The following is a 10,394-nucleotide window of genomic DNA, read 5'->3' on the forward strand; positions in this document are numbered from 1 at the left end:
GTTATCAATGTTCTATGAATAATTCATCACGTGGCACAAGGCACAAAAGGTCATGGACACATTCTAGAACTGAATATTTTAAGGATTTACCTTTTCTTCTGTTTTGTAGCAGCTCCTATTGATCATACTCATAAATGAAGAGGAAATATTTGGGTTACTATAAAGCTTATATTTATCTTAATGTATTTCTGTAAATACAGATATTTTAAAATACAACAAAATTGGTCTAAAATGAGCTTTCACAAATTTTTTTTCTCTTCGGTAGTTATAATATTTTGTCATTTTCTTCAATAATAGAATATATTCAGGTTTGTCTTTATTTCCATTAATTAAATGATGAAAGATAAAAGTTTAAATAATTACTGATGTGTCCTATATGCAAGCATGAAAAGCATAGCGAGCACTGTCACTGAAAGGTTATGTCACTCAAGCATTCATTAAACATTCATTAGCCTCACCTCAGGTAAAGGTGTCCTTATTTACATATTTGCATACTCATGCCCTGAACAAGATTTCAAAAATGTTTATGATCCTATGACCACCTTAATTACGAATTCCCAAATAGATAAAGAATAAATAAATAAATAAATAAACAAATCCTAATGAATGTGCTCATTTTTTTTTCCTACCTGGTCCTTTATGCAGTTCAAAGTACAAGGTGACATGAAGATAAGTGCAGTGCCAGTTTGGGTGCCTCCATCTCCCTCCTGAATCTTGATCCAAAGCCAGAAGGGGTTTGGGGTAGGATGCTTGGTCATTTGGAAAGCTGCAGGGGTTGGCCTAGCAGATGGAGAAAGGGGAAATTTTCCGTGTCTGAATGACATCCTCATCCCCCAACATATGGCTTTAACCATTTTTTTGTGTTTCACAGAGAAACCACAGGCTGGAACGTATTTAAATTCTTTGATAAGATTTTCGTGAATTTTCAGCAGAAATCCTCCACTGTGGTTCTGGGGTAAGGCAGAACACCACTGGGGATGTGTAATCTGGGAACTGGCCTTTGCATCTGGTCTAAGTCCTCACTAGTTTCAGATACTCCCAGATATTTTCCAACAAGTCATCAAAATTCCAGCAGTGATGGGCAGAGATGGGTGCAATGAGGCATCTTATAGACGATATGCAATTTCTCAGTGTAGAGCTGATCAATCTTATTTAACTAACACATAGATATCAGGGGATATAAATTCTGTTTCCTTCCACCACTTCAATGAAGTCACTAGCTGTGGCATCGCGACGGTCACATCGGCATTATGAATTTCGTACTCAGCCAGAAAGCTCTTCACAGTTTCAGCATCCAGCTCACCCTGAGGGCAAGAGGCTTTCAGATGAATGCGTCCCTTATCTTCTTCTAAAAACAGGTATTAGAGGGTTTGTTGCTCAAGTGAATGCCAAAGCCTTCCAGCTCGTTTTCAATTATCTTCTTATGTCTCAACAGTTCAGGACATCCAGAACAACCAGGATCAAGTTACATGTTTGGGCCACTGCAACGACTTGATGGCCTCTGCCTCTCCCATCCTTGGCACCCTCAATGATACCTGGCAGATCCAGGAGCTGGATCTTGGCCCCTCTGTATCTGATGACACGGGGCACAGTGGTTAGAGTAGTGAATTCAGGCTGCCACCTCAGAATATACCCCTGCCAAGTTACTGAGCTGGGCTGACTTCCTCATAGTTAGAAAGCCCACAAACCCAATTCGAGCACCACCTGTCTTGGCTACAACAAAACCTTCCGGCTCACCAGCACCACCACCTGTTCGAGTAATGAGTTCTCCGCGAAGCTTACCAGAGCGAGCCTTAAGCAGTGTGCTTGCTGTGGTCTTGTTCTTTTAGTCCGAGCCATGTCGGCTTCGATCTCCGAGGTGTTGGCTAAGGTGCTGCTCCTAATGGCGAGTCCCCGGGGGTGCAGTGGCCTCCACACTGACTGCCTCTGTCACATACCCGCCAGCGAATCTGCCAAAGCCAGCAGGAGCTACTGCATTGCGCCGGCGCGATACTTCCTACTTCTCGCGAAAGTTTAGGGTGTGTGTCTTCTATTCGCCGCGACGATACAGCGCGCGCGGAAAGGTCTCTCGCCGACACCCTTGCAATTACGCCGTTTTTGGAGGAAGGTTTTCTGTCATTTCTTTTTTGGGTCCTGGACTGCGTCAGTGAGTTTGGACCTCTGTTCTGGCCCCTATATGCACACAGGTATGTATTGTCAAAAACACACAGTAAAACAAAGCAGAAAGATGAGTTTGTTTGCAAGGCTTACGACCTGCAAAACCGGGAAACTCAAGGCTGCGGGAGCAATAAGTTCCCTGCTAGTTATTGACTAAAGGTGTTTTGTTTGTTTGTTTTTAAACACTACATGATTATATTTTAATACATAACCAAAATACAGAACACCGTAGTACTTTTTTTTTTTTTTTTTTTGTGGTACGCGGGCCTCTCACTGTTGCGGCCTCTCCCGTTGCGGAGCACAGGCTCCGGACGCGCACGCCCAGTGGCCATGGCTCAGGGGCCCAGCCGCTCCGCGGCATGTGGGATCTTCCCGGACCGGGGCACAAACCCGTGTCCCCTGCATCGGCAGGCGGACTCTCAACCACTGCGCCACCAGAGAAGCCCCACCGTAGTAAATTGATGGCAATAAAACACAGCATTTCATTTGCATTGCATGACAAATAGTTAACATCCTTAGTCATAAATGAATTCTTAGAAACCAGTAACAAAGGCATTGATATTACAAAGAAAATGAAAAAGAAAAAAAGAAGAAAGTGAAATAACACAAGGGACTAGTAAGGACTAAAGGGGTAAATGCGGAATTTGTCTTTTTCAGCTGAAGCCTGGTGGCCTTCTTCCTTATTTGGCTCAGAGTAGCTGAGTCAGGAACAAGGAGTGCCAAAGATGGTGTGAACAGATTTGGCATCTGCGGATTGGCTGGCGTCCTCTGCTAATTTCTGAGAACTGTAAATTCCTGTAGCTAATGTTAGGTAAGGTTAAGCTTCATTTTTTTTCGTTAATGTGCCTGCATTAGCCAACTCCATTTTGTCCCCAACAAAAGTGATTCCATTTTTGTTTTGGTTCTATGGTACACATGTATGTATACACACATCCACGTAAGACCAAAGGCCTGGTGAGCTGGGAGGTCAAGCTCTTTTACAAGAAGGAATTAGAAAGAGACCGATTCCAGAGGATGGATAACTTCTGAGTCTAAGGCCCCACCCTGGTGGGAAGCCAGTTCTGTCCAAATGCCAGGTTGCAGCTGACAGCACTGGGGGCCTGAAGGACTGGGCTGTGAGAGGAGCTTGAGTGGACAGAGGAGCCTCCATACCCGCTCCGGGACTGGTGGCAGGTCCAGCCCTGCCCCAGAAGCAGACATTGGGCCCCATCTGAGGGTAGGGGGCCTGAAGAGCCGAAGTGCTACATGGGACCATTCCTTGGCCCTTTCCTATGCTCATGCCATGCATGTCAGAGTCCATGACTCTTCATCTTTCGTAATAATTTATAGTGATCAAATGTGTGAGGGAGGAATGATATTCTGAATATAATAAAATTCAATATGGAAGGTTTCATAAACTGTGGGTCAAGAGCCACTAGCAACTTGGCAGATTGATGTGAATTATACTGTTTTCCCTTTCACCATTTATCCATCGAGGCTGTGGTGTTTACAAAGCAGACACTAAAGTGGATATTTAGCAATTGGCCCATTGTCTATGATTTTTAGGTATTATGGAAAAGGGAAAACTTACAGAATTTAGAGTAGGGAAAAACTGTAACAATTTGATATTTTTTTTTAAGTTTTGTTTTAAAAACTGTGGGTCATTAGGTTTGTAGTTAATACTAGAAAAGAGTTTGGCCTTTGTTATGAAAGAGATAGTTTATTCACATACAGAACAAGGTGCATTGATTAGAACTAATATGTAGTGACTTAGAGTAAACTTTGCCTCCAAAACTCTAATTTCAGCATTTGGCAGGGTTTGGCTGCTACAGCAGAAACAATATGTTGTATTTTTAGCTAATCACTTAACAGTTTTTTAGGCAAAATACAGGCATGCAGACAAGATGATTCTAAAGATGAGTAAATTTTTAGCTTGTTATACCAATGTAACAGGAGATGCCTACATAGAAATTGCACAAATAATTGGCACATTTCTGTGACATTTTTTAATGACTTAAGATGCAGAGGCATACTTATGAAATTGATCAACATTCATCTAGCATTAAAGAATTAATAGCTAATATGATCTGGAGTAGAATCAGAATTCAGAAATATCATTAGACTTGAAATAATGGGCTGAATTCACTAAGAAGGTATTTATATGAGATGTCCAGAATAGGCAGATTCATAGAGATGGAAGATAGGTTAGTGGTTACCAGGGCCTGGGGTAAGTGGAAATGGGGAGTGACTACTAAGGAATGATTTCCTTTTGGAGTGACAAAATGTTTTGGAATTAGATAATGGTAATGGTTGCATAATTTTGTGGCTGTGCTAAAACCCACTAAATTGTACACTTTAAAAGGATGAATTTTTTGGTAAGTGAATTATATCTAAATAAAAACTTTGAGAGGCATTTATGTTTAACAAACTGGGAATAGAAGAAAAACTTATGAAAAACAGAAGGAAATTGAACACAATGAAAAATTTTTATCTTGCACATGTAACCAGGTGAAACTTTAGTTGCATTCTCATTAACTCATGCATCAAAAAATGAATAAAAATAGAAGTATTTTATCTCCATTATTATTAAGCCTTGTTTTAGATATTCTAGCTAAGATATATGTTTTAAATATTCTAACATATTTAAATGCTGGGAAAGAGAAGACCCAATTATATTCAGTGCAGATGGTTTGATTGTCTATATAGAACACACAAAGGATTTAAAATGAAAACAGTTAGATTTGAAAGAATTCAAAAAGGTGGCTGGACAAAAAAAATTGTTTAACAAAATCCACAGCTTTCCTATATGCTATCAACAAACAAATATAACAAAATGAAATGGAAAAAAGAACTCATTCACAATAACAGTCTAAAGAATAAAATACTCAGAGTTAAATTCATGAGATATATGCAAAGATGAAGTCCCCTTATATGGGTCTCAGAGATGCATAATCATAGGAAACTGAATGAAAGCAGTTTTGTGTATGCCCATACGTGCATTTTTCTAGGTATAGAATCCAAACAATCCATCAGATTCTCAAATGGCTTTAAGAAATAAAAAAGTTTACATATCATTGCCCATAAAGCAGCAGTATCTAGAATAGCATCATAAGAATACATTGATAAATAGGTAGAATAGCTTGATAGACAAGTTGGAATAGACAGATAAATGGAATCATAAAGAAAATAAAAAAACTAGGAACTAGTATGTTTATGTATTTGGTGTATGGTAAATAATAAATAAGTAAAGAATAGGAGAAATGATTAATTTTTAAATGGTTTTCAAGAAAAGAGATATTTACAAAAAAAATGTAGTTTTCTACTTCTTCCCATACACCCAAATTTCAGATTTATTAAGGATTTTATATAAAAATTAAGTCTTAAAAAAGGTATTAGAAGAAAATATAGGTGAATTTTTGTGTGTGTGTCTTGAAGAAGACCTCAAATAAACCATTATTAAGAAATGAATATTCTTTTGAAAACAGGAAAACATCAGAACTTTACATAGAGTATAATAGGCAAATAAGAAATCAGGAAAAGCATTGCAATATATTTGACAAGGTTTAATGTTAATACATAAAATTCTCTAAAAAATACTTCAAAGAGAGATCAAAAGGAAAGTGATCAAAGGCCAAGAAAAAAGCAATTTCTAAGAAGAAATACAAATAATCAGTAGACGTATAAAATGTTCAAATGTACTAGTAATCAAACAAACTCAAATTTAAATAACAATACTATAGCACTGGCTAATACTAAGAAGTCTGGTAATATGCAGTGTTTAAGCTAGAGTTAAGAAATGGGCTTTTCCATTCGTACACTGATGATTGGGGTCTCAATTGCCATTCATGTTCCTGAATGGCAATTTGCCAATATCTATCAAAAGCCTTAAAAATGTGCCTAAACTTTGTAATCACTGTTCTCAGAATATCCTACAGAAATAATTGTGTAAATACAAATGTCTATTTGAGAATTGTGTTGAAGCATTTTTTATAATGGTGGACATTTTAAACAGTATTAAGTAGGTGAAATGAATTATGGCTGTGGCGATAGTGATTTCCAAAGATAGCCATAACAGTATTTCCAGTCCCACGTGCTCTTCCTTAACTTTGTCACTCCCCCATTTACATTTTCCCCTCCCCTGAACCTAGGCAGGACTTTGTGGCTCCCTCACTGAATAACATATGATGAAAGTGAAATTGGATGACTTTTAAAGGCAATATGACTTTCCACCTGATTCTCTCTCCTTTGGGGCTTTTCTTCCTTGAAACCCAGCTTGTAAGGAAGCCCAGACTGCATGGCAAGGTCATCTTTAGGTGTCCTAGCAGAAAGCCCCAGTTAAGATTGTTGCTGACAGCCAGCGTCTACTAGTCATATAAGTGAATGAGACTTCAGATGATTCCAGCCTCCAGCCTTTCAGCCACTACAGCTGATTCTAACTAGAGCAGACAAGTTGTTGAGCGCTTCCAAATTGCAGATTTGTGAGCAAAATAAATGTTGTTTTAAGTCACTACAGTTTGAAGTGGTTTGTTACGCAGCCATAGTACCTGGAACAATGTTACATCTAAAACTGGAGTATTGTTAAGATATTTCAAAGGAAAATATAGATGAATAAATATGTATCTTAAAATTTTAAAGGTATTTACAAAGTGCAACTTAGAAAAAGGGTAGATCATAAGAGTATATGTAATTATATTTTGTGTGTGTAGACAAAAATTCACATAAATATCCAACAATCAGCATATGTATGCATAGAAAAGGCAGTTGGGAAAGTATTTACCAAAATGTAGATAGCAATTGTCTTCAAATGTTTGGAATAAAGGGATGATTTATACTTAATTTATATTCTTGCTTATCTTTGTTATCTTGCTGCATTTTCTAATTTTTCTACAAGTGGACATTGATCATTTGTTCAATAAGAATGAAACAAATTTGGACTTAAAAATCAACTGGTGGAGTACAAAATATAGAGGAACCTGGCTCAATAGCTGTTCATAAGTAAAAGACAGGTGTTTTAGTTGATTACAAGTTCAAAATCAGCCAACAGTGTGTTGTAACTGCCAAAATGTTAATACAAACTTAGGTAGCAATTACAAAATTCTAGAGTCCAGAGGACTGGAGACACACTGAATAGATTACATTTTGAGGCACCACAGCTTTAAGAAAAACAGCAACTGGATCTTTTTCAGAAGATACTGACCCAGATGGTGGTAAGGTCTGAAGCAGGGTTACATGAGGGACGGTAGAAACAACAGGGAATCCTGTTGTGATACAAAAGAGAAAACATAACAGATAGAGGTATGGAGAAGTGGGGTTAGACTTCATCTGGATAATTTCACAGAGCCAGAATTAATAAATGAAAACCTCAAAGAGACAGATTTGGCTCAGTTGAAGACAATACTTACAATTAAATTGAGCTATTCAAAAATTGAAAGGATAGCCAAAGAATGTAATGAGTCCTTGGTCTCTGGTTTTGAGGTTCCCAGGTGTCAGGATGTTTTTGGAAGAACTCTGCTCTTAGTGGGGAAGACTGGCTGGGCATCATTCAAAGACCTGTTGCTGTCCAGATCTACAAGTTTCTGTCACAGGATCAAAACCCCAACAATATACTCTGTGGGCAGTACTCTATAGTTACTCTTTAGCATACTTTTTTCTAACAGCCAGATTTTCTGAATTCCCAATCTTTGCTAATTAGCACTGAGTTTGGCAGTGATTTTTCGCTGAGACTCATGTTTCTGAAGATGTGTGTCTTAATTAAGTCTCCTCATTAAAACTCCCTAGCTTGGATTGCTAGTGTCTGTCTCCACACAGCACAAAATAGACATTTGGCCATTTCTTATGTAATTTGATTAATATAACAGCTCATCTTAGCCATTCAGCTCCACAGAGCAAATTTTTAGGATTTTGTTTAGATGGGCTGTGTAGATACGCTTCTTATTTACTTCTTTTAAGTGGGGTTCCTGACATACCTGCACACTCTGGTTAGCTACAGATGTAAGATTTTATCAAGCTGTTTGAAGGGTAAAGATATATTTCTCTTTATTTTCTACACCAATTATGGGGAACTAATTTAAACTGAGCATTTGGAAAGAAAGATAATGTCCTCTTATAAGTTTTGTTAAGACCCGTGTAGTTTTCCTATCACCTCTGGCCCTGCCATCTCACTCTCAGATTTCGCAGCAGTGATGAATTTCAGGAGTTCTTTGTTTATGGTAAAATGTCACCCTTCCTTACTTTGCTAAGACATAGGCACGGGTCTCTCTCTCTCTCACCTAATATTTGGGTCAAATGCTCTTGCACCTCCCTTCACACCTCTCCTTTGGTCTTGAAAATAGAAGGAGATTGGAGGGGTTATAAAATTGAGAGCATACTCTCGGAAAATATATGGTTCTCTTCTCTTGACACATCTAGCTACAGTTCAATAATTGAACCCAACATGCAGCACTGACTCATAGGGGAATTTTATGATATCTACAAAACATTTAAATTTGATTTGTTAAACTGTAAAATGAATTTAGGTAGTTCTTAATAATGTAATTCAATCAAAATATTACACAATAATAATAGAGAAACTGTATAACATTCAGGAGAAAACAAAGATACATGATAGATAAATATAATACTAAATATTCCATTTACTGGAAACAGTGTCTTTTTGGAATATATCTAATAAAACAAAGTATTTGCTGTGCAAATTTAGAAAGACAAATTCTCACTTAGAAGATAAATAATAACAAGAAAAAAGAATTAAAGATATATATGAATGTATGATATATTTAAAAGTCTTCACTAATCATTTGGAAAGCCTTTTCAGCAAAAATTTACAGTGCAAACTATGTTCAAATGATCTGCACTGACTATTTGCTACTAGTTGAGACATAAATCCCTTTCAAGCAAAATTATTCCTAGGAATAATCCATATATGGCTAACTTTTACTTTAGTAGTTGTGGAAATTCCTGACCTACTTGGCAAATTGGTGAAATGCCCTTTTTCTTTTTTTTTTTTTAAATTAATTAATTAATTTTTTTGCTGTGTTGGCTCTTCGTTTCTGTGTGAGGGCTTTCTCTAGTTGCGGCAAGCGGGGGCCACTCTTCATCACAGTGCGCGGGCCTCTCACTATCGCGGCCTCTCTTGCTGCAGAGCACAGGCTCCAGACATGCAGGCTCAGCAGTTGTGGCTCACGGGCCCAGTTGCTCCACGGCATGTGGGATCCTCCCAGACCAGGGCTCGGACCCGTGTCCCCTGCATTAGCAGGCAGACTCCCAACCACTGCGCCACCAGGGAAGCCCGAAATGTCCTTTTTCTTGTAGGAAGATACATATAATGGTATATGGGAGAGGACTTGCATTGCTTCCTATTTGCCCCTTTGTATGGGACCCATTCAGTTGGACTTACCACTTAATTTCCACCAGTGACTTTTGTTCTCTTGGTGGGCAGCCCTTGAATGCTATTATTTTTTATTGATTAAGCACAAAATAAACTTTCATCTCACTGACAATTATGAATGTGATATAGAAACAAAAACAAACAATACTCCCCCTAAAAAAGAAAAAAACCCCACATTTTAGTTTAGTAATGTTCTCTTAAGAGCAAAGGACTAGAAGATGAACATAGTAATAGAACATAATGCTCTGTTCATTTTCCCCTGGGAGTAGTTATATATTTACCTAAATTGTGGATTGGGAGACTCTCAAGTTTGGAAGTCAAATTTGTAGTTATTACTCAGCATATGTTGAGAAATCATGACCATGTTTTCAGCTTTCTTATTACCGTCTCTGCCTTTGCTCTACCCCTTTGTCTTACTCTATGGCAGGTTGTAGTAATGGCTGAATTTTTGGGCTTTGGCATATGATGACCTTGGTTCCATCCCAGCTCTATCACCAGCTGTGTGACTTGGACAAGTTACTTAACATTCTTACGTTCTGGATTCTTTATCTTTAAAAGAGTGATAATACTCCTACCTCATGATTTTGTGAAGATTAAATAGACTAATGCAAGTACAGTGCTTAGTGAAAAGCATTGTGGAGGCTGTAGTGTAGGACTCAATGATTATAGCCATTATTACTATCATTACTTTAACAATGTTTGGTGTACACAAAGGGAAGAAATAACAAACCTTGCTCTTTGCTCTCCATTAGTTTAGGTGTGATTGAGCAGAATTTTCTATGTGCTCTGTAGTTGCTGTTGTTCATTTTTATGCATTTCAGAAATTTTTTCAGGAGAATAATGTACCAGTCTTGAAAATTCACTCATAAAAGTA

General features: G+C 37.9%; 1 pseudogene; it reads right to left on the reverse strand.

The window, feature by feature from the left end:
• Positions 1-780: 780 nt before the first annotated feature.
• On the reverse strand, positions 781-3,457 carry LOC137228723 (developmentally-regulated GTP-binding protein 1 pseudogene; annotated as a pseudogene).
• Between the last annotated feature and the right edge of the window lie 6,937 nt (positions 3,458-10,394).

The sequence above is a fragment of the Pseudorca crassidens genome, chromosome 8 (assembly GCF_039906515.1).
Source record: "Pseudorca crassidens isolate mPseCra1 chromosome 8, mPseCra1.hap1, whole genome shotgun sequence".
Lineage (NCBI taxonomy): Eukaryota > Metazoa > Chordata > Mammalia > Artiodactyla > Delphinidae > Pseudorca > Pseudorca crassidens.